Source organism: Corythoichthys intestinalis, chromosome 15, assembly GCF_030265065.1.
Source record: "Corythoichthys intestinalis isolate RoL2023-P3 chromosome 15, ASM3026506v1, whole genome shotgun sequence".
NCBI classification, from domain to species: Eukaryota; Metazoa; Chordata; class Actinopteri; order Syngnathiformes; family Syngnathidae; genus Corythoichthys; species Corythoichthys intestinalis.
This window is the reverse complement of record NC_080409.1, coordinates 1,163,598-1,189,559: the sequence shown is the minus strand read 5'-3', so window position 1 is coordinate 1,189,559 and position 25,962 is coordinate 1,163,598.

Genomic DNA, 25,962 nt, shown 5'->3' with positions numbered 1-25,962 from the left:
GAAATTTTCAAATGTAACTACTAGAATGTGATACAATACACTATTGGGTGAAGTTTGGTTGACTTCTGCGCAGCGGTTTGAGAGTTAACATCAAAATTACATTTCTCGGCCATATCGCATAGATCTCACTGTGAAAAGGCTTAAATGACTTTTTTAATTAAGTTTGATGATTGCGTTCAAACAAAATGTCCTAGAACAAAATTTTCAAATGTAACTATTAGATTGTGATACAATACACTATTGGGTGAAGTTTGGTTGACTTCTGCGCAGCGGTTTGGGAGTTAACATCAAAATTACATTTCTCGGCCATATCGCATAGATCTCACTGTGAAAAGGCTTAAATGGCTTTTTTGACCTAAGTTTGAGGATTGCGCTCAAATCAAATGTCCAAGAACCAAATTTCCAAATGTAACTACTAGATTTTGATACAATACACTATTGGGTGAAGTTTGGTTGACTTCTGCGCAGCGGTTTGGGAGTTAACATCAAAATTACATTTCTCGGCCATATCGCATAGATCTCACTGTGAAAAGGCTTAAATGACTTTTTTAATTAAGTTTGATGATTGCGTTCAAACAAAATGTCCTAGAACAAAATTTTCAAATGTAACTACTAGATTGTGATACAATACACTATTGGGTGAAGTTTGGTTGACTTCTGCGCAGCGGTTTGGGAGTTAACATCAAAATTACATTTCTCGGCCATATCGCATAGATCTCACTGTGAAAAGGCTTAAATGGCTTTTTTGACCTAAGTTTAAAGATTGCGCTCAAACCAAATGTCCTAGAACGAAATTTTCAAATGTAACTACTAGAATTTGATACAATACACTATTGGGTGAAGTTTGGTTGACTTCTCCGCAGCGGTTTGGGAGTTAACATCAAAATTACATTTCTCGGCCATATCGCATAGATCTCACTGTGAAAAGGCTTAAATGGCTTTTTTGACCTAAGTTTGAGGATTGCGCTCAAATCAAATGTCCTAGAACCAAATTTCCACATGTAACTACTAGATTGTGATACAATACACTAATGGGTGAAGTTTGGTTGACTTCTGCGCAGAGGTTTGGGAGTTAACATCAAAATTACATTTCTCGGCCATATCGTATAGATCTCACTGTGAAAAGGCTTAAATGACTTTTTTAATTAAGTTTGATGATTGCGCTCAAACAAAATTTCCTAGAACAAAATTTTCAAATGTAACTACTAGAATGTGATACAATACACTATTGGGTGAAGTTTGGTTGACTTCTGCGCAGCGGTTTGGGAGTTAACATCAAAATTACATTTCTCGGCCATATCGCATAGATCTCACTGTGAAAAGGCTTAAATGGCTTTTTTGACCTAAGTTTAATGATTGCGCTCAAACCAAATGTCCAATAACCAAATTTCCACATGTAACTACTAGATTGTGATACAATACACTAATGGGTGAAGTTTGGTTGACTTCTGCGCAGCGGTTTGGGAGTTAACATCAAAATTACATTTCTCGGCCATATCGCATAGATCTCACTGTGAAAAGGCTTAAATGACTTTTTTAATTAAGTTTGATGATTGCGTTCAAACAAAATGTCATAGAACAAAATTTTCAAATGTAACTACTAGATTGTGATACAATACACTATTGGGTGAAGTTTGGTTGACTTCTGCGCAGCGGTTTGGGAGTTAACATCAAAATTACATTTCTCGGCCATATCGCATAGATCTCACTGTGAAAAGGCTTAAATGGCTTTTTTGACCTAAGTTTGAGGATTGCGCTCAAATCAAATGTCCTAGAACCAAATTTCCACATGTAATTACTAGATTGTGATACAATACACTAATGGGTGAAGTTTGGTTGACTTCTGCGCAGCGGTTTGGGAGTTAACATCAAAATTACATTTCTCGGCCATATCGCATAGATCTCACTGTGAAAAGGCTTAAATGACTTTTTTAATTAAGTTTAATGATTGCGCTCAAACCAAATGTCCTAGAACGAAATTTTCAAATGTAACTACTAGAATGTGATACAATACACTATTGGGTGAAGTTTAGTTGACTTCTGCGCAGCGGTTTGGGAGTTAACATCAAAATTACATTTCTCGGCCATATCGCATAGATCTCACTGTGAAAAGGCTTAAATGGCTTTTTTGACCTAAGTTTAATGATTGCGCTCAAACCAAATGTCCTAGAACGAAATTTTCAAATGTAACTACTAGAATGTGATACAATACACTATTGGGTGAAGTTTGGTTGACTTCTGCGCAGCGGTTTGGGAGTTAACATCAAAATTACATTTCTCGGCCATATCGCATAGATCTCACCGTGAAAAGGCTTAAATGACTTTTTTAATTAAGTTTGATGATTGCGTTCAAACAAAATGTCCTAGAACAAAATTTTCAAATGTAACTACTAGATTGTGATACAATACACTATTGGGTGAAGTTTGATTGACTTCTGCGCAGCGGTTTGGGAGTTAACATCAAAATTACATTTCTCGGCCATATCGCATAGATCTCACTGTGAAAAAGCTTAAATGGCTTTTTTGACCTAAGTTTAAAGATTGCGCTCAAACCAAATGTCCTAGAACGAAATTTTCAAATGTAACTACTAGAATGTGATACAATACACTATTGGGTGAAGTTTGGTTGACTTCTGCGCAGCGGTTTGGGAGTTAACATCAAAATTACATTTCTCGGCCATATCGCATAGATCTCACTGTGAAAAGGCTTAAATGGCTTTTTTGACCTAAGTTTGAGGATTGCGCTCAAATCAAATGTCCTAGAACCAAATTTCCACATGTAACTACTAGATTGTGATACAATACACTAATGGGTGAAGTTTGGTTGACTTCTGCGCAGAGGTTTGGGAGTTAACATCAAAATTACATTTCTCGGCCATATCGCATAGATCTCACTGTGAAAAGGCTTAAATGACTTTTTTAATTAAGTTTGATGATTGCGCTCAAACAAAATTTCCTAGAACAAAATTTTCAAATGTAACTACTAGATTGTGATACAATACACTATTGGGTGAAGTTTGGTTGACTTCTGCGCAGCGGTTTTGGAGTTAACATCAAAATTACATTTCTCGGCCATATCGCATAGATCTCACTGTGAAAAGGCTTAAATGGCTTTTTTGACCTAAGTTTAATGATTGCGCTCAAACCAAATGTCCAATAACCAAATTTCCACATGTAACTACTAGATTGTGATACAATACACTAATGGGTGAAGTTTGGTTGATTTCTGCGCAGCGGTTTGGGAGTTAACATCAAAATTACATTTCTCGGCCATATCGCATAGATCTCACTGTGAAAAGGCTTAAATGACTTTTTTAATTAAGTTTGATGATTGCGCTCAAACAAAATTTCCTAGAACAAAATTTTCAAATGTAACTACTAGATTGTGATACAATACACTATTGGGTGAAGTTTGGTTGACTTCTGCGCAGCGGTTTGGGAGTTAACATCAAAATTACATTTCTCGGCCATATCGCATAGATCTCACTGTGAAAAGGCTTAAATGGCTTTTTTGACCTAAGTTTAATGATTGCGCTCAAACCAAATGTCCTAGAACGAAATTTTCAAATGTAACTACTAGAATGTGATACAATACACTATTGGGTGAAGTTTGGTTGACTTCTGCGCAGCGGTTTGAGAGTTAACATCAAAATTACATTTCTCGGCCATATCGCATAGATCTCACTGTGAAAAGGCTTAAATGACTTTTTTAATTAAGTTTGATGATTGCGTTCAAACAAAATGTCCTAGAACAAAATTTTCAAATGTAACTATTAGATTGTGATACAATACACTATTGGGTGAAGTTTGGTTGACTTCTGCGCAGCGGTTTGGGAGTTAACATCAAAATTACATTTCTCGGCCATATCGCATAGATCTCACTGTGAAAAGGCTTAAATGGCTTTTTTGACCTAAGTTTGAGGATTGCGCTCAAATCAAATGTCCAAGAACCAAATTTCCAAATGTAACTACTAGATTTTGATACAATACACTATTGGGTGAAGTTTGGTTGACTTCTGCGCAGCGGTTTGGGAGTTAACATCAAAATTACATTTCTCGGCCATATCGCATAGATCTCACTGTGAAAAGGCTTAAATGACTTTTTTAATTAAGTTTGATGATTGCGTTCAAACAAAATGTCCTAGAACAAAATTTTCAAATGTAACTACTAGATTGTGATACAATACACTATTGGGTGAAGTTTGGTTGACTTCTGCGCAGCGGTTTGGGAGTTAACATCAAAATTACATTTCTCGGCCATATCGCATAGATCTCACTGTGAAAAGGCTTAAATGGCTTTTTTGACCTAAGTTTAAAGATTGCGCTCAAACCAAATGTCCTAGAACGAAATTTTCAAATGTAACTACTAGAATGTGATACAATACACTATTGGGTGAAGTTTGGTTGACTTCTCCGCAGCGGTTTGGGAGTTAACATCAAAATTACATTTCTCGGCCATATCGCATAGATCTCACTGTGAAAAGGCTTAAATGGCTTTTTTGACCTAAGTTTGAGGATTGCGCTCAAATCAAATGTCCTAGAACCAAATTTCCACATGTAACTACTAGATTGTGATACAATACACTAATGGGTGAAGTTTGGTTGACTTCTGCGCAGAGGTTTGGGAGTTAACATCAAAATTACATTTCTCGGCCATATCGTATAGATCTCACTGTGAAAAGGCTTAAATGACTTTTTTAATTAAGTTTGATGATTGCGCTCAAACAAAATTTCCTAGAACAAAATTTTCAAATGTAACTACTAGATTGTGATACAATACACTATTGGGTGAAGTTTGGTTGACTTCTGCGCAGCGGTTTGGGAGTTAACATCAAAATTACATTTCTCGGCCATATCGCATAGATCTCACTGTGAAAAGGCTTAAATGGCTTTTTTGACCTAAGTTTAATGATTGCGCTCAAATCAAATGTCCTAGAACCAAATTTCCACATGTAATTACTAGATTGTGATACAATACACTAATGGGTGAAGTTTGGTTGACTTCTGCGCAGCGGTTTGGGAGTTAACATCAAAATTACATTTCTCGGCCATATCGCATAGATCTCACTGTGAAAAGGCTTAAATGACTTTTTTAATTAAGTTTAATGATTGCGCTCAAACCAAATGTCCTAGAACGAAATTTTCAAATGTAACTACTAGAATGTGATACAATACACTATTGGGTGAAGTTTAGTTGAATTCTGCGCAGCGGTTTGGGAGTTAACATCAAAATTACATTTCTCGGCCATATCGCATAGATCTCACTGTGAAAAGGCTTAAATGGCTTTTTTGACCTAAGTTTAATGATTGCGCTCAAACCAAATGTCCTAGAACGAAATTTTCAAATGTAACTACTAGAATGTGATACAATACACTATTGGGTGAAGTTTGGTTGACTTCTGCGCAGCGGTTTGGGAGTTAACATCAAAATTACATTTCTCGGCCATATCGCATAGATCTCACCGTGAAAAGGCTTAAATGACTTTTTTAATTAAGTTTGATGATTGCGTTCAAACAAAATGTCCTAGAACAAAATTTTCAAATGTAACTACTAGATTGTGATACAATACACTATTGGGTGAAGTTTGGTTGACTTCTGCGCAGCGGTTTGGGAGTTAACATCAAAATTACATTTCTCGGCCATATCGCATAGATCTCACTGTGAAAAGGCTTAAATGACTTTTTTAATTAAGTTTGATGATTGCGTTCAAACAAAATGTCCTAGAACAAAATTTTCAAATGTAACTACTAGATTGTGATACAATACACTATTGGGTGAAGTTTGATTGACTTCTGCGCAGCGGTTTGGGAGTTAACATCAAAATTACATTTCTCGGCCATATCGCATAGATCTCACTGTGAAAAGGCTTAAATGGCTTTTTTGACCTAAGTTTAAAGATTGCGCTCAAACCAAATGTCCTAGAACGAAATTTTCAAATGTAACTACTAGAATGTGATACAATACACTATTGGGTGAAGTTTGGTTGACTTCTGCGCAGCGGTTTGGGAGTTAACATCAAAATTACATTTCTCGGCCATATCGCATAGATCTCACTGTGAAAAGGCTTAAATGGCTTTTTTGACCTAAGTTTGAGGATTGCGTTCAAATCAAATGTCCTAGAACCAAATTTCCACATGTAACTACTAGATTGTGATACAATACACTAATGGGTGAAGTTTGGTTGACTTCTGCGCAGAGGTTTGGGAGTTAACATCAAAATTACATTTCTCGGCCATATCGCATAGATCTCACTGTGAAAAGGCTTAAATGACTTTTTTAATTAAGTTTGATGATTGCGCTCAAACAAAATTTCCTAGAACAAAATTTTCAAATGTAACTACTAGATTGTGATACAATACACTATTGGGTGAAGTTTGGTTGACTTCTGCGCAGCGGTTTTGGAGTTAACATCAAAATTACATTTCTCGGCCATATCGCATAGATCTCACTGTGAAAAGGCTTAAATGGCTTTTTTGACCTAAGTTTAATGATTGCGCTCAAACCAAATGTCCAATAACCAAATTTCCACATGTAACTACTAGATTGTGATACAACACACTAATGGGTGAAGTTTGGTTGACTTCTGCGAGGCGGTTTGGGAGTTAACATCAAAATTACATTTCTCGGCCATATCGCATAGATCTCACTGTGAAAAGGCTTAAATTACTTTTTTAATTAAGTTTGATGATTGCGTTCAAACAAAATGTCATAGAACAAAATTTTCAAATGTAACTACTAGATTGTGATACAATACACTATTGGGTGAAGTTTAGTTGACTTCTGCGCAGCGGTTTGGGAGTTAACATCAAAATTACATTTCTCGGCCATATCGCATAGATCTCACTGTGAAAAGGCTTAAATGGCTTTTTTGACCTAAGTTTGAGGATTGCGCTCAAATCAAATGTCCTAGAACCAAATTTCCACATGTAATTACTAGATTGTGATACAATACACTAATGGGTGAAGTTTGGTTGACTTCTGCGCAGCGGTTTGGGAGTTAACATCAAAATTACATTTCTCGGCCATATCGCATAGATCTCACTGTGAAAAGGCTTAAATGACTTTTTTAATTAAGTTTAATGATTGCGCTCAAACCAAATGTCCTAGAACGAAATTTTCAAATGTAACTACTAGAATGTGATACAATACACTATTGGGTGAAGTTTAGTTGACTTCTGCGCAGCGGTTTGGGAGTTAACATCAAAATTACATTTCTCGGCCATATCGCATAGATCTCACTGTGAAAAGGCTTAAATGGCTTTTTTGACCTAAGTTTAATGATTGCGCTCAAACCAAATGTCCTAGAACGAAATTTTCAAATGTAACTACTAGAATGTGATACAATACACTATTGGGTGAAGTTTGGTTGACTTCTGCGCAGCGGTTTGGGAGTTAACATCAAAATTACATTTCTCGGCCATATCGCATAGATCTCACTGTGAAAAGGCTTAAATGACTTTTTTAATTAAGTTTGATGATTGCGTTCAAACCAAATGTCCTAGAACGAAATTTTCAAATGTAACTACTAGAATGTGATACAATACACTATTGGGTGAAGTTTGGTTGACTTCTGCGCAGCGGTTTGGGAGTTAACATCAAAATTACATTCCTCGGCCATATCGCATAGATCTCACTGTGAAAAGGCTTAAATGGCTTTTTTGACCTAAGTTTGAGGATTGCGCTCAAATCAAATGTCCTAGAACCAAATTTTCACATGTAACTACTAGATTGTGATACAATACACTAATGGGTGAAGTTTGGTTGACTTCTGCGCAGCGGTTTGGGAGTTAACATCAAAATTACATTTCTCGGCCATATCGCATAGATCTCACTGTGAAAAGGCTTAAATGACATTTTTAATTAAGTTTGATGATTGCGCTCAAACAAAATTTCCTAGAACAAAATTTTCAAATGTAACTACTAGATTGTGATACAATACACTATTGGGTGAAGTTTGGTTGACTTCTGCGCAGCGGTTTGGGAGTTAACATCAAAATTACATTTCTCGGCCATATCGCATAGATCTCACTGTGAAAAGGCTTAAATGGCTTTTTTGACCTAAGTTTGAGGATTGCGCTCAAATCAAATGTCCAAGAACCAAATTTCCAAATGTAACTACTAGATTGTGATACAATACACTATTGGGTGAAGTTTGGTTGACTTCTGCGCAGCGGTTTGGGAGTTAACATCAAAATTACATTTCTCGGCCATATCGCATAGATCTCACTGTGAAAAGGCTTAAATGGCTTTTTTGACCTAAGTTTGAGGATTGCGCTCAAATCATATGTCCTAGAACCAAATTTCCACATGTAATTACTAGATTGTGATACAATACACTAATGGGTGAAGTTTGGTTGATTTCTGCGCAGCGGTTTGGGAGTTAACATCAAAATTACATTTCTCGGCCATATCGCATAGATCTCACTGTGAAAAGGCTTAAATGACTTTTTTAATTAAGTTTAATGATTGCGCTCAAATCAAATGTCCAAGAACTAAATTTCCAAATGTAACTACTAGATTGTGATAAAATACACTATTGGGTGAAGTTTGGTTGACTTCTGCGCAGCGGTTTGGGAGTTAACATCAAAATTACATTTCTCGGCCATATCGCATAGATCTCACTGTGAAAAGGCTTAAATGACTTTTTTAATTAAGTTTGATGATTGCGTTCAAACAAAATGTCCTAGAACAAAATTTTCAAATGTAACTACTAGATTGTGATACAATACACTATTGGGTGAAGTTTGGTTGACTTCTGCGCAGCGGTTTGGGAGTTAACATCAAAATTACATTTCTCGGCCATATCGCATAGATCTCACTGTGAAAAGGCTTAAATGGCTTTTTTGACCTAAGTTTGAGGATTGCGCTCAAATCAAATGTCCAAGAACCAAATTTCCAAATGTAACTACTAGATTGTGATACAATACACTATTGGGTGAAGTTTGGTTGACTTCTGCGCAGCGGTTTGGGAGTTAACATCAAAATTACATTTCTCGGCCATATCGCATAGATCTCACTGTGAAAAGGCTTAAATGGCTTTTTTGACCTAAGTTTGAGGATTGCGCTCAAATCAAATGTCCAAGAACCAAATTTCCAAATGTAACTACTAGATTGTGATACAATACACTATTGGGTGAAGTTTGGTTGACTTCTGCGCAGCGGTTTGGGAGTTAACATCAAAATTACATTTCTCGGCCATATCGCATAGATCTCACTGTGAAAAGGCTTAAATGACTTTTTTAATTAAGTTTGATGATTGCGTTCAAACAAAATGTCCTAGAACAAAATTTTCAAATGTAACTACTAGATTGTGATACAATACACTATTGGGTGAAGTTTGGTTGACTTCTGCGCAGCGGTTTGGGAGTTAACATCAAAATTACATTTCTCGGCCATATCGCATAGATCTCACTGTGAAAAGGCTTAAATGGCTTTTTTGACCTAAGTTTAAAGATTGCGCTCAAACCAAATGTCCTAGAACGAAATTTTCAAATGTAACTACTAGAATGTGATACAATACACTATTGGGTGAAGTTTGGTTGACTTCTGCGCAGCGGTTTGGGAGTTAACATCAAAATTACATTTCTCGGCCATATCGCATAGATCTCACTGTGAAAAGGCTTAAATGGCTTTTTTGACCTAAGTTTGAGGATTGCGCTCAAATCAAATGTCCTAGAACCAAATTTCCACATGTAACTACTAGATTGTGATACAATACACTATTGGGTGAAGTTTGGTTGACTTCTGCGCAGCGGTTTGGGAGTTAACATCAAAATTACATTTCTCGGCCATATCGCATAGATCTCACTGTGAAAAGGCTTAAATGACTTTTTTAATTAAGTTTGATGATTGCGTTCAAACAAAATGTCCTAGAACAAAATTTTCAAATGTAACTACTAGATTGTGATACAATACACTATTGGGTGAAGTTTGGTTGACTTCTGCACAGCGGTTTGGGAGTTAACATCAAAATTACATTTCTCGGCCATATCGCATAGATCTCACTGTGAAAAGGCTTAAATGGCTTTTTTGACCTAAGTTTAATGATTGCGCTCAAACCAAATGTCCAATAACCAAATTTCCACATGTAACTACTAGATTGTGATACAATACACTAATGGGTGAAGTTTGGTTGACTTCTGCGCAGCGGTTTGGGAGTTAACATCAAAATTACATTTCTCGGCCATATCGCATAGATCTCACTGTGAAAAGGCTTAAATGGCTTTTTTGACCTAAGTTTGAGGATTGCGCTCAAATCAAATGTCCAAGAACCAAATTTCCAAATGTAACTAATAGATTGTGATACAATACACTATTGGGTGAAGTTTGGTTGACTTCTGCGCAGCGGTTTGGGAGTTAACATCAAAATTACATTTCTCGGCCATATCGCATAGATCTCACTGTGAAAAGGCTTAAATGACTTTTTTAATTAAGTTTGATGATTGCGTTCAAACCAAATGTCCTAGAACGAAATTTTCAAATGTAACTACTAGAATGTGATACAATACACTATTGGGTGAAGTTTGGTTGACTTCTGCGCAGCGGTTTGGGAGTTAACATCAAAATTACATTCCTCGGCCATATCGCATAGATCTCACTGTGAAAAGGCTTAAATGGCTTTTTTGACCTAAGTTTGAGGATTGCGCTCAAATCAAATGTCCAAGAACCAAATTTCCAAATGTAACTAATAGATTGTGATACAATACACTATTGGGTGAAGTTTGGTTGACTTCTGCGCAGCGGTTTGGGAGTTAACATCAAAATTACATTTCTCGGCCATATCGCATAGATCTCACTGTGAAAAGGCTTAAATGACTTTTTTAATTAAGTTTGATGATTGCGTTCAAACCAAATGTCCTAGAACGAAATTTTCAAATGTAACTACTAGAATGTGATACAATACACTATTGGGTGAAGTTTGGTTGACTTCTGCGCAGCGGTTTGGGAGTTAACATCAAAATTACATTCCTCGGCCATATCGCATAGATCTCACTGTGAAAAGGCTTAAATGGCTTTTTTGACCTAAGTTTGAGGATTGCGCTCAAATCAAATGTCCTAGAACCAAATTTTCACATGTAACTACTAGATTGTGATACAATACACTAATGGGTGAAGTTTGGTTGACTTCTGCGCAGCGGTTTGGGAGTTAACATCAAAATTACATTTCTCGGCCATATCGCATAGATCTCACTGTGAAAAGGCTTAAATGACATTTTTAATTAAGTTTGATGATTGCGCTCAAACAAAATTTCCTAGAACAAAATTTTCAAATGTAACTACTAGATTGTGATACAATACACTATTGGGTGAAGTTTGGTTGACTTCTGCGCAGCGGTTTGGGAGTTAACATCAAAATTACATTTCTCGGCCATATCGCATAGATCTCACTGTGAAAAGGCTTAAATGGCTTTTTTGACCTAAGTTTGAGGATTGCGCTCAAATCAAATGTCCAAGAACCAAATTTCCAAATGTAACTACTAGATTGTGATACAATACACTATTGGGTGAAGTTTGGTTGACTTCTGCGCAGCGGTTTGGGAGTTAACATCAAAATTACATTTCTCGGCCATATCGCATAGATCTCACTGTGAAAAGGCTTAAATGGCTTTTTTGACCTAAGTTTGAGGATTGCGCTCAAATCAAATGTCCTAGAACCAAATTTTCACATGTAACTACTAGATTGTGATACAATACACTAATGGGTGAAGTTTGGTTGATTTCTGCGCAGCGGTTTGGGAGTTAACATCAAAATTACATTTCTCGGCCATATCGCATAGATCTCACTGTGAAAAGGCTTAAATGACTTTTTTAATTAAGTTTGATGATAGCGCTCAAACAAAATTTCCTAGAACAAAATTTTCAAATGTAACTACTAGATTGTGATACAATACACTATTGGGTGAAGTTTGGTTGACTTCTGCGCAGCGGTTTGGGAGTTAACATCAAAATTACATTTCTCGGCCATATCGCATAGATCTCACTGTGAAAAGGCTTAAATGGCTTTTTTGACCTAAGTTTAATGATTGCGCTCAAACCAAATGTCCTAGAACGAAATTTTCAAATGTAACTACTAGAATGTGATACAATACACTATTGGGTGAAGTTTGGTTGACTTCTGCGCAGCGGTTTGGGAGTTAACATCAAAATTACATTTCTCGGCCATATCGCATAGATCTCACTGTGAAAAGGCTTAAATGACTTTTTTAATTAAGTTTGATGATTGCGTTCAAACAAAATGTCCTAGAACAAAATTTTCAAATGTAACTATTAGATTGTGATACAATACACTATTGGGTGAAGTTTGGTTGACTTCTGCGCAGCGGTTTGGGAGTTAACATCAAAATTACATTTCTCGGCCATATCGCATAGATCTCACTGTGAAAAGGCTTAAATGGCTTTTTTGACCTAAGTTTGAGGATTGCGCTCAAATCAAATGTCCAAGAACCAAATTTCCAAATGTAACTACTAGATTGTGATACAATACACTATTGGGTGAAGTTTGGTTGACTTCTGCGCAGCGGTTTGGGAGTTAACATCAAAATTACATTTCTCGGCCATATCGCATAGATCTCACTGTGAAAAGGCTTAAATGACTTTTTTAATTAAGTTTGATGATTGCGTTCAAACAAAATGTCCTAGAGCAAAATTTTCAAATGTAACTACTAGATTGTGATACAATACACTATTGGGTGAAGTTTGGTTGACTTCTGCGCAGCGGTTTGGGAGTTAACATCAAAATTACATTTCTCGGCCATATCGCATAGATCTCACTGTGAAAAGGCTTAAATGGCTTTTTTGACCTAAGTTTGAGGATTGCGCTCAAATCATATGTCCTAGAACCAAATTTCCACATGTAATTACTAGATTGTGATACAATACACTAATGGGTGAAGTTTGGTTGACTTCTGCGCAGCGGTTTGGGAGTTAACATCAAAATTACATTTCTCGGCCATATCGCATAGATCTCACTGTGAAAAGGCTTAAATGACTTTTTTAATTAAGTTTAATGATTGCGCTCAAATCAAATGTCCAAGAACTAAATTTCCAAATGTAACTACTAGATTGTGATAAAATACACTATTGGGTGAAGTTTGGTTGACTTCTGCGCAGCGGTTTGGGAGTTAACATCAAAATTACATTTCTCGGCCATATCGCATAGATCTCACTGTGAAAAGGCTTAAATGACTTTTTTAATTAAGTTTGATGATTGCGTTCAAACAAAATGTCCTAGAACAAAATTTTCAAATGTAACTACTAGATTGTGATACAATACACTATTGGGTGAAGTTTGGTTGACTTCTGCGCAGCGGTTTGGGAGTTAACATCAAAATTACATTTCTCGGCCATATCGCATAGATCTCACTGTGAAAAGGCTTAAATGGCTTTTTTGACCTAAGTTTGAGGATTGCGCTCAAATCAAATGTCCAAGAACCAAATTTCCAAATGTAACTACTAGATTGTGATACAATACACTATTGGGTGAAGTTTGGTTGACTTCTGCGCAGCGGTTTGGGAGTTAACATCAAAATTACATTTCTCGGCCATATCGCATAGATCTCACTGTGAAAAGGCTTAAATGACTTTTTTAATTAAGTTTGATGATTGCGTTCAAACAAAATGTCCTAGAACAAAATTTTCAAATGTAACTACTAGATTGTGATACAATACACTATTGGGTGAAGTTTGGTTGACTTCTGCGCAGCGGTTTGGGAGTTAACATCAAAATTACATTTCTCGGCCATATCGCATAGATCTCACTGTGAAAAGGCTTAAATGGCTTTTTTGACCTAAGTTTAAAGATTGCGCTCAAACCAAATGTCCTAGAACGAAATTTTCAAATGTAACTACTAGAATGTGATACAATACACTATTGGGTGAAGTTTGGTTGACTTCTGCGCAGCGGTTTGGGAGTTAACATCAAAATTACATTTCTCGGCCATATCGCATAGATCTCACTGTGAAAAGGCTTAAATGGCTTTTTTGACCTAAGTTTGAGGATTGCGCTCAAATCAAATGTCCTAGAACCAAATTTCCACATGTAACTACTAGATTGTGATACAATACACTATTGGGTGAAGTTTGGTTGACTTCTGCGCAGCGGTTTGGGAGTTAACATCAAAATTACATTTCTCGGCCATATCGCATAGATCTCACTGTGAAAAGGCTTAAATGACTTTTTTAATTAAGTTTGATGATTGCGTTCAAACAAAATGTCCTAGAACAAAATTTTCAAATGTAACTACTAGATTGTGATACAATACACTATTGGGTGAAGTTTGGTTGACTTCTGCACAGCGGTTTGGGAGTTAACATCAAAATTACATTTCTCGGCCATATCGCATAGATCTCACTGTGAAAAGGCTTAAATGGCTTTTTTGACCTAAGTTTAATGATTGCGCTCAAACCAAATGTCCAATAACCAAATTTCCACATGTAACTACTAGATTGTGATACAATACACTAATGGGTGAAGTTTGGTTGACTTCTGCGCAGCGGTTTGGGAGTTAACATCAAAATTACATTTCTCGGCCATATCGCATAGATCTCACTGTGAAAAGGCTTAAATGGCTTTTTTGACCTAAGTTTGAGGATTGCGCTCAAATCAAATGTCCAAGAACCAAATTTCCAAATGTAACTAATAGATTGTGATACAATACACTATTGGGTGAAGTTTGGTTGACTTCTGCGCAGCGGTTTGGGAGTTAACATCAAAATTACATTTCTCGGCCATATCGCATAGATCTCACTGTGAAAAGGCTTAAATGACTTTTTTAATTAAGTTTGATGATTGCGTTCAAACAAAATGTCCTAGAACAAAATTTTCAAATGTAACTACTAGATTGTGATACAATACACTATTGGGTGAAGTTTGGTTGACTTCTGCGCAGCGGTTTGGGAGTTAACATCAAAATTACATTCCTCGGCCATATCGCATAGATCTCACTGTGAAAAGGCTTAAATGGCTTTTTTGACCTAAGTTTAAAGATTGCGCTCAAACCAAATGTCCTAGAACGAAATTTTCAAATGTAACTACTAGAATGTGATACAATACACTATTGGGTGAAGTTTGGTTGACTTCTGCGCAGCGGTTTGGGAGTTAACATCAAAATTACATTTCTCGGCCATATCGCATAGATCTCACTGTGAAAAGGCTTAAATGGCTTTTTTGACCTAAGTTTGAGGATTGCGCTCAAATCAAATGTCCTAGAACCAAATTTCCACATGTAACTACTAGATTGTGATACAATACACTAATGGGTGAAGTTTGGTTGACTTCTGCGCAGAGGTTTGGGAGTTAACATCAAAATTACATTTCTCGGCCATATCGCATAGATCTCACTGTGAAAAGGCTTAAATGACTTTTTTAATTAAGTTTGATGATTGCGCTCAAACAAAATTTCCTAGAACAAAATTTTCAAATGTAACTACTAGATTGTGATACAATACACTATTGGGTGAAGTTTGGTTGACTTCTGCGCAGCGGTTTGGGAGTTAACATCAAAATTACATTTCTCGGCCATATCGCATAGATCTCACTGTGAAAAGGCTTAAATGGCTTTTTTGACCTAAGTTTAATGATTGCGCTCAAACCAAATTTCCAATAACCAAATTTCCACATATAACTACTAGATTGTGATACAATACACTAATGGGTGAAGTTTGGTTGACTTCTGCGCAGCGGTTTGGGAGTTAACATCAAAATTACATTTCTCGGCCATATCGCATAGATCTCACTGTGAAAAGGCTTAAATGACTTTTTTAATTAAGTTTGATGATTGCGTTCAAACAAAATGTCATAGAAAAAAATTTTCAAATGTAACTACTAGATTGTGATACAATACACTATTGGGTGAAGTTTGGTTGACTTCTGCGCAGCGGTTTGGGAGTTAACATCAAAATTACATTTCTCGGCCATATCGCATAGATCTCACTGTGAAAAGGCTTAAATGGCTTTTTTGACCTAAGTTTGAGGATTGCGCTCAAATCATATGTCCTAGAACCAAATTTCCACATGTAATTACTAGATTGTGATACAATACACTAATGGGTGAAGTTTGGTTGACTTCTGCGCAGCGGTTTGGGAGTTAACATCAAAATTACATTTCTCGGCCATATCGCATAGATCTCACTGTGAAAAGGCTTAAATGACTTTTTTAATTAAGTTTAATGATTGCGCTCAAATCAAATGTCCAAGAACTAAATTTCCAAATGTAACTACTAGATTGTGATAAAATACACTATTGGGTGAAGTTTGGTTGACTTCTGCGCAGCGGTTTGGGAGTTAACATCAAAATTACATTTCTCGGCCATATCGCATAGATCTCACTGTGAAAAGGCTTAAATGACTTTTTTAATTAAGTTTGATGATTGCGTTCAAACAAAATGTCCTAGAACAAAATTTTCAAATGTAACTACTAGATTGTGATACAATACACTATTGGGTGAAGTTTGGTTGACTTCTGCGCAGCGGTTTGGGAGTTAACATCAAAATTACATTTCTCGGCCATATCGCATAGATCTCACTGTGAAAAGGCTTAAATGGCTTTTTTGACCTAAGTTTGAGGATTGCGCTCAAATCAAATGTCCAAGAACCAAATTTCCAAATGTAACTACTAGATTGTGATACAATACACTATTGGGTGAAGTTTGGTTGACTTCTGCGCAGCGGTTTGGGAGTTAACATCAAAATTACATTTCTCGGCCATATCGCATAGATCTCACTGTGAAAAGGCTTAAATGACTTTTTTAATTAAGTTTGATGATTGCGTTCAAACAAAATGTCCTAGAACAAAATTTTCAAATGTAACTACTAGATTGTGATACAATACACTATTGGGTGAAGTTTGGTTGACTTCTGCGCAGCGGTTTGGGAGTTAACATCAAAATTACATTTCTCGGCCATATCGCATAGATCTCACTGTGAAAAGGCTTAAATGGCTTTTTTGACCTAAGTTTAAAGATTGCGCTCAAACCAAATGTCCTAGAACGAAATTTTCAAATGTAACTACTAGAATGTGATACAATACACTATTGGGTGAAGTTTGGTTGACTTCTGCGCAGCGGTTTGGGAGTTAACATCAAAATTACATTTCTCGGCCATATCGCATAGATCTCACTGTGAAAAGGCTTAAATGGCTTTTTTGACCTAAGTTTGAGGATTGCGCTCAAATCAAATGTCCTAGAACCAAATTTCCACATGTAACTACTAGATTGTGATACAATACACTATTGGGTGAAGTTTGGTTGACTTCTGCGCAGCGGTTTGGGAGTTAACATCAAAATTACATTTCTCGGCCATATCGCATAGATCTCACTGTGAAAAGGCTTAAATGACTTTTTTAATTAAGTTTGATGATTGCGTTCAAACAAAATGTCCTAGAACAAAATTTTCAAATGTAACTACTAGATTGTGATACAATACACTATTGGGTGAAGTTTGGTTGACTTCTGCACAGCGGTTTGGGAGTTAACATCAAAATTACATTTCTCGGCCATATCGCATAGATCTCACTGTGAAAAGGCTTAAATGGCTTTTTTGACCTAAGTTTAATGATTGCGCTCAAACCAAATGTCCAATAACCAAATTTCCACATGTAACTACTAGATTGTGATACAATACACTAATGGGTGAAGTTTGGTTGACTTCTGCGCAGCGGTTTGGGAGTTAACATCAAAATTACATTTCTCGGCCATATCGCATAGATCTCACTGTGAAAAGGCTTAAATGGCTTTTTTGACCTAAGTTTGAGGATTGCGCTCAAATCAAATGTCCAAGAACCAAATTTCCAAATGTAACTAATAGATTGTGATACAATACACTATTGGGTGAAGTTTGGTTGACTTCTGCGCAGCGGTTTGGGAGTTAACATCAAAATTACATTTCTCGGCCATATCGCATAGATCTCACTGTGAAAAGGCTTAAATGACTTTTTTAATTAAGTTTGATGATTGCGTTCAAACAAAATGTCCTAGAACAAAATTTTCAAATGTAACTACTAGATTGTGATACAATACACTATTGGGTGAAGTTTGGTTGACTTCTGCGCAGCGGTTTGGGAGTTAACATCAAAATTACATTCCTCGGCCATATCGCATAGATCTCACTGTGAAAAGGCTTAAATGGCTTTTTTGACCTAAGTTTAAAGATTGCGCTCAAACCAAATGTCCTAGAACGAAATTTTCAAATGTAACTACTAGAATGTGATACAATACACTATTGGGTGAAGTTTGGTTGACTTCTGCGCAGCGGTTTGGGAGTTAACATCAAAATTACATTTCTCGGCCATATCGCATAGATCTCACTGTGAAAAGGCTTAAATGGCTTTTTTGACCTAAGTTTGAGGATTGCGCTCAAATCAAATGTCCTAGAACCAAATTTCCACATGTAACTACTAGATTGTGATACAATACACTAATGGGTGAAGTTTGGTTGACTTCTGCGCAGAGGTTTGGGAGTTAACATCAAAATTACATTTCTCGGCCATATCGCATAGATCTCACTGTGAAAAGGCTTAAATGACTTTTTTAATTAAGTTTGATGATTGCGCTCAAACAAAATTTCCTAGAACAAAATTTTCAAATGTAACTACTAGATTGTGATACAATACACTATTGGGTGAAGTTTGGTTGACTTCTGCGCAGCGGTTTGGGAGTTAACATCAAAATTACATTTCTCGGCCATATCGCATAGATCTCACTGTGAAAAGGCTTAAATGGCTTTTTTGACCTAAGTTTAATGATTGCGCTCAAACCAAATTTCCAATAACCAAATTTCCACATATAACTACTAGATTGTGATACAATACACTAATGGGTGAAGTTTGGTTGACTTCTGCGCAGCGGTTTGGGAGTTAACATCAAAATTACATTTCTCGGCCATATCGCATAGATCTCACTGTGAAAAGGCTTAAATGACTTTTTTAATTAAGTTTGATGATTGCGTTCAAACAAAATGTCATAGAAAAAAATTTTCAAATGTAACTACTAGATTGTGATACAATACACTATTGGGTGAAGTTTGGTTGACTTCTGCGCAGCGGTTTGGGAGTTAACATCAAAATTACATTTCTCGGCCATATCGCATAGATCTCACTGTGAAAAGGCTTAAATGGCTTTTTTGACCTAAGTTTGAGGATTGCGCTCAAATCATATGTCCTAGAACCAAATTTCCACATGTAATTACTAGATTGTGATACAATGCACTAATGGGTGAAGTTTGGTTGACTTCTGCGCAGCGGTTTGGGAGTTAACATCAAAATTACATTTCTCGGCCATATCGCATAGATCTCACTGTGAAAAGGCTTAAATGACTTTTTTAATTAAGTTTAATGATTGCGCTCAAATCAAATGTCCAAGAACTAAATTTCCAAATGTAACTACTAGATTGTGATAAAATACACTATTGGGTGAAGTTTGGTTGACTTCTGCGCAGCGGTTTGGGAGTTAACATCAAAATTACATTTCTCGGCCATATCGCATAGATCTCACTGTGAAAAGGCTTAAATGACTTTTTTAATTAAGTTTGATGATTGCGTTCAAACAAAATGTCCTAGAACAAAATTTTCAAATGTAACTACTAGATTGTGATACAATACACTATTGGGTGAAGTTTGGTTGACTTCTGCGCAGCGGTTTGGGAGTTAACATCAAAATTACATTTCTCGGCCATATCGCATAGATCTCACTGTGAAAAGGCTTAAATGGCTTTTTTGACCTAAGTTTGAGGATTGCGCTCAAATCAAATGTCCAAGAACCAAATTTCCAAATGTAACTACTAGATTGTGATACAATACACTATTGGGTGAAGTTTGGTTGACTTCTGCGCAGCGGTTTGGGAGTTAACATCAAAATTACATTTCTCGGCCATATCGCATAGATCTCACTGTGAAAAGGCTTAAATGACTTTTTTAATTAAGTTTGATGATTGCGTTCAAACAAAATGTCCTAGAACAAAATTTTCAAATGTAACTACTAGATTGTGATACAATACACTATTGGGTGAAGTTTGGTTGACTTCTGCGCAGCGGTTTGGGAGTTAACATCAAAATTACATTTCTCGGCCATATCGCATAGATCTCACTGTGAAAAGGCTTAAATGGCTTTTTTGACCTAAGTTTAAAGATTGCGCTCAAACCAAATGTCCTAGAACGAAATTTTCAAATGTAACTACTAGAATGTGATACAATACACTATTGGGTGAAGTTTGGTTGACTTCTGCGCAGCGGTTTGGGAGTTAACATCAAAATTACATTTCTCGGCCATATCGCATAGATCTCACTGTGAAAAGGCTTAAATGGCTTTTTTGACCTAAGTTTGAGGATTGCGCTCAAATCAAATGTCCTAGAACCAAATTTCCACATGTAACTACTAGATTGTGATACAATACACTAATGGGTGAAGTTTGGTTGACTTCTGCGCAGAGGTTTGGGAGTTAACATCAAAATTACATTTCTCGGCCATATCGCATAGATCTCACTGTGAAAAGGCTTAAATGACTTTTTTAATTAAGTTTGATGATTGCGCTCAAACAAAATTTCCTAGAACAAAATTTTCAAATGTAACTACTAGATTGTGATACAATACACTATTGGGTGAAGTTTGGTTGACTTCTGCGCAGCGGTTTGGGAGTTAACATCAAAATTACATTTCTCGGCCATATCGCATAGATCTCACTGTGAAAAGGCTTAAATGGCTTTTTTGACCTAAGTTTAATGATTGCGCTCAAACCAAATGTCCAATAACCAAATTTCCACATGTAACTACTAGATTGTGATACAATACACTAATGGGTGAAGTTTGGTTGACTTCTGCGCAGCGGTTTGGGAGTTAACATCAAAATTACATTTCTCGGCCATATCGCATAGATCTCACTGTGAAAAGGCTTAAATGACTTTTTTAATTAAGTTTGATGATTGCGTTCAAACAAAATGTCCTAGAACAAAATTTTCAAATGTAACTACTAGATTGTGATACAATACACTATTGGGTGAAGTTTGGTTGACTTCTGCGCAGCGGTTTGGGAGTTAACATCAAAATTACATTTCTCGGCCATATCGCATAGATCTCACTGTGAAAAGGCTTAAATGGCTTTTTTGACCTAAGTTTGAGGATTGCGCTCAAATCAAATGTCCTAGAACCAAATTTCCACATGTAATTACTAGATTGTGATACAATACACTAATGGGTGAAGTTTGGTTGACTTCTGCGCAGCGGTTTGGGAGTTAACATCAAAATTACATTTCTCGGCCATATCGCATAGATCTCACTGTGAAAAGGCTTAAATGACTTTTTTAATTAAGTTTAATGATTGCGCTCAAACCAAATGTCCTAGAACGAAATTTTCAAATGTAACTACTAGAATGTGATACAATACACTATTGGGTGAAGTTTAGTTGACTTCTGCGCAGCGGTTTGGGAGTTAACATCAAAATTACATTTCTCGGCCATATCGCATAGATCTCACTGTGAAAAGGCTTAAATGGCTTTTTTGACCTAAGTTTAATGATTGCGCTCAAACCAAATGTCCTAGAACGAAATTTTCAAATGTAACTACTAGAATGTGATACAATACACTATTGGGTGAAGTTTGGTTGACTTCTGCGCAGCGGTTTGGGAGTTAACATCAAAATTACATTCCTCGGCCATATCGCATAGATCTCACTGTGAAAAGGCTTAAATGGCTTTTTTGACCTAAGTTTGAGGATTGCGCTCAAATCAAATGTCCTAGAACCAAATTTTCACATGTAACTACTAGATTGTGATACAATACACTAATGGGTGAAGTTTGGTTGACTTCTGCGCAGCGGTTTGGGAGTTAACATCAAAATTACATTTCTCGGCCATATCGCATAGATCTCACTGTGAAAAGGCTTAAATGACATTTTTAATTAAGTTTGATGATTGCGCTCAAACAAAATTTCCTAGAACAAAATTTTCAAATGTAACTACTAGATTGTGATACAATACACTATTGGGTGAAGTTTGGTTGACTTCTGCGCAGCGGTTTGGGAGTTAACATCAAAATTACATTTCTCGGCCATATCGCATAGATCTCACTGTGAAAAGGCTTAAATGGCTTTTTTGACCTAAGTTTGAGGATTGCGCTCAAATCAAATGTCCAAGAACCAAATTTCCAAATGTAACTACTAGAATGTGATACAATACACTATTGGGTGAAGTTTGGTTGACTTCTGCGCAGCGGTTTGGGAGTTAACATCAAAATTACATTTCTCGGCCATATCGCATAGATCTCACTGTGAAAAGGCTTAAATGGCTTTTTTGACCTAAGTTTGAGGATTGCGCTCAAATCAAATGTCCTAGAACCAAATTTTCACATGTAACTACTAGATTGTGATACAATACACTAATGGGTGAAGTTTGGTTGATTTCTGCGCAGCGGTTTGGGAGTTAACATCAAAATTACATTTCTCGGCCATATCGCATAGATCTCACTGTGAAAAGGCTTAAATGACTTTTTTAATTAAGTTTGATGATTGCGCTCAAACAAAATTTCCTAGAACAAAATTTTCAAACGTAACTACTAGATTGTGATACAATACACTATTGGGTGAAGTTTGGTTGACTTCTGCGCAGCGGTTTGGGAGTTAACATCAAAATTACATTTCTCGGCCATATCGCATAGATCTCACTGTGAAAAGGCTTAAATGGCTTTTTTGACCTAAGTTTAATGATTGCGCTCAAACCAAATGTCCTAGAACGAAATTTTCAAATGTAACTACTAGAATGTGATACAATACACTATTGGGTGAAGTTTGGTTGACTTCTGCGCAGCGGTTTGGGAGTTAACATCAAAATTACATTTCTCGGCCATATCGCATAGATCTCACTGTGAAAAGGCTTAAATGACTTTTTTAATTAAGTTTGATGATTGCGTTCAAACAAAATGTCCTAGAACAAAATTTTCAAATGTAACTATTAGATTGTGATACAATACACTATTGGGTGAAGTTTGGTTGACTTCTGCACAGCGGTTTGGGAGTTAACATCAAAATTACATTTCTCGGCCATATCGCATAGATCTCACTGTGAAAAGGCTTAAATGGCTTTTTTGACCTAAGTTTGAGGATTGCGCTCAAATCAAATGTCCAAGAACCAAATTTCCAAATGTAACTACTAGATTGTGATACAATACACTATTGGGTGAAGTTTGGTTGACTTCTGCGCAGCGGTTTGGGAGTTAACATCAAAATTACATTTCTCGGCCATATCGCATAGATCTCACTGTGAAAAGGCTTAAATGACTTTTTTAATTAAGTTTGATGATTGCGTTCAAACAAAATGTCCTAGAACAAAATTTTCAAATGTAACTACTAGATTGTGATACAATACACTATTGGGTGAAGTTTGGTTGACTTCTGCGCAGCGGTTTGGGAGTTAACATCAAAATTACATTTCTCGGCCATATCGCATAGATCTCACTGTGAAAAGGCTTAAATGGCTTTTTTGACATAAGTTTAAAGATTGCGCTCAAACCAAATGTCCTAGAACGAAATTTTCAAATGTAACTACTAGAATGTGATACAATACACTATTGGGTGAAGTTTGGTTGACTTCTGCGCAGCGGTTTGGGAGTTAACATCAAAATTACATTTCTCGGCCATATCGCATAGATCTCACTGTGAAAAGGCTTAAATGGCTTTTTTGACCTAAGTTTGAGGATTGCGCTCAAATCAAATGTCCTAGAACCAAATTTCCACATGTAACTACTAGCATGTGATACAATACACTAATGGGTGAAGTTTGGTTGACTTCTGCGCAGCGGTTTGGGAGTTAACATCAAAATTACATTTCTCGGCCATATCGCATAGATCTCACTGTGAAAAGGCTTAAATGACTTTTTTAATTAAGTTTGATGATTGCGTTCAAACAAAATGTCATAGAACAAAATTTTCAAATGTAACTACTAGATTGTGATACAATACACTATTGGGTGAAGTTTGGTTGACTTCTGCGCAGCGGTTTGGGAGTTAACATCAAAATTACATTTCTCGGCCATATCGCATAGATCTCACTGTGAAAAGGCTTAAATGGCTTTTTTGACCTAAGTTTGAGGATTGCGCTCAAATCAAATGTCCTAGAACCAAATTTCCACATGTAACTACTAGATTGTGATACAATACACTAATGGGTGAAGTTTGGTTGACTTCTGCGCAGAGGTTTGGGAGTTAACATCAAAATTACATTTCTCGGCCATATCGCATAGATCTCACTGTGAAAAGGCTTAAATGACTTTTTTAATTAAGTTTGATGATTGCGCTCAAACAAAATTTCCTAGAACAAAATTTTCAAATGTAACTACTAGATTGTGATACAATACACTATTGGGTGAAGTTTGGTTGACTTCTGCGCAGCGGTTTGGGAGTTAACATCAAAATTACATTTCTCGGCCATATCGCATAGATCTCACTGTGAAAAGGCTTAAATGGCTTTTTTGACCTAAGTTTAATGATTGCGCTCAAACCAAATGTCCAATAACCAAATTTCCACATGTAACTACTAGATTGTGATACAATACACTAATGGGTGAAGTTTGGTTGACTTCTGCGCAGCGGTTTGGGAGTTAACATCAAAATTACATTTCTCGGCCATATCGCATAGATCTCACTGTGAAAAGGCTTAAATGACTTTTTTAATTAAGTTTGATGATTGCGTTCAAACAAAATGTCATAGAACAAAATTTTCAAATGTAACTACTAGATTGTGATACAATACACTATTGGGTGAAGTTTGGTTGACTTCTGCGCAGCGGTTTGGGAGTTAACATCAAAATTACATTTCTCGGCCATATCGCATAGATCTCACTGTGAAAAGGCTTAAATGGCTTTTTTGACCTAAGTTTGAGGATTGCGCTCAAATCAAATGTCCTAGAACCAAATTTCCACATGTAATTACTAGATTGTGATACAATACACTAATGGGTGAAGTTTGGTTGACTTCTGCGCAGCGGTTTGGGAGTTAACATCAAAATTACATTTCTCGGCCATATCGCATAGATCTCACTGTGAAAAGGCTTAAATGACTTTTTTAATTAAGTTTAATGATTGCGCTCAAACCAAATGTCCTAGAACGAAATTTTCAAATGTAACTACTAGAATGTGATACAATACACTATTGGGTGAAGTTTAGTTGACTTCTGCGCAGCGGTTTGGGAGTTAACATCAAAATTACATTTCTCGGCCATATCGCATAGATCTCACTGTGAAAAGGCTTAAATGGCTTTTTTGAACTAAGTTTAATGATTGCGCTCAAACCAAATGTCCTAGAACGAAATTTTCAAATGTAACTACTAGAATGTGATACAATACACTATTGGGTGAAGTTTGGTTGACTTCTGCGCAGCGGTTTGGGAGTTAACATCAAAATTACATTTCTCGGCCATATCGCATAGATCTCACTGTGAAAAGGCTTAAATGGCTTTTTTGACCTAAGTTTGAGGATTGCGCTCAAATCAAATGTCCTAGAACCAAATTTTCACATGTAACTACTAGATTGTGATACAATACACTAATGGGTGAAGTTTGGTTGACTTCTGCGCAGCGGTTTGGGAGTTAACATCAAAATTACATTTCTCGGCCATATCGCATAGATCTCACTGTGAAAAGGCTTAAATGACATTTTTAATTAAGTTTGATGATTGCGCTCAAACAAAATTTCCTAGAACAAAATTTTCAAATGTAACTACTAGATTGTGATACAATACACTATTGGGTGAAGTTTGGTTGACTTCTGCGCAGCGGTTTGGGAGTTAACATCAAAATTACATTTCTCGGCCATATCGCATAGATCTCACTGTGAAAAGGCTTAAATGGCTTTTTTGACCTAAGTTTGAGGATTGCGCTCAAATCAAATGTCCAAGAACCAAATTTCCAAATGTAACTACTAGATTGTGATACAATACACTATTGGGTGAAGTTTGGTTGACTTCTGCGCAGCGGTTTGGG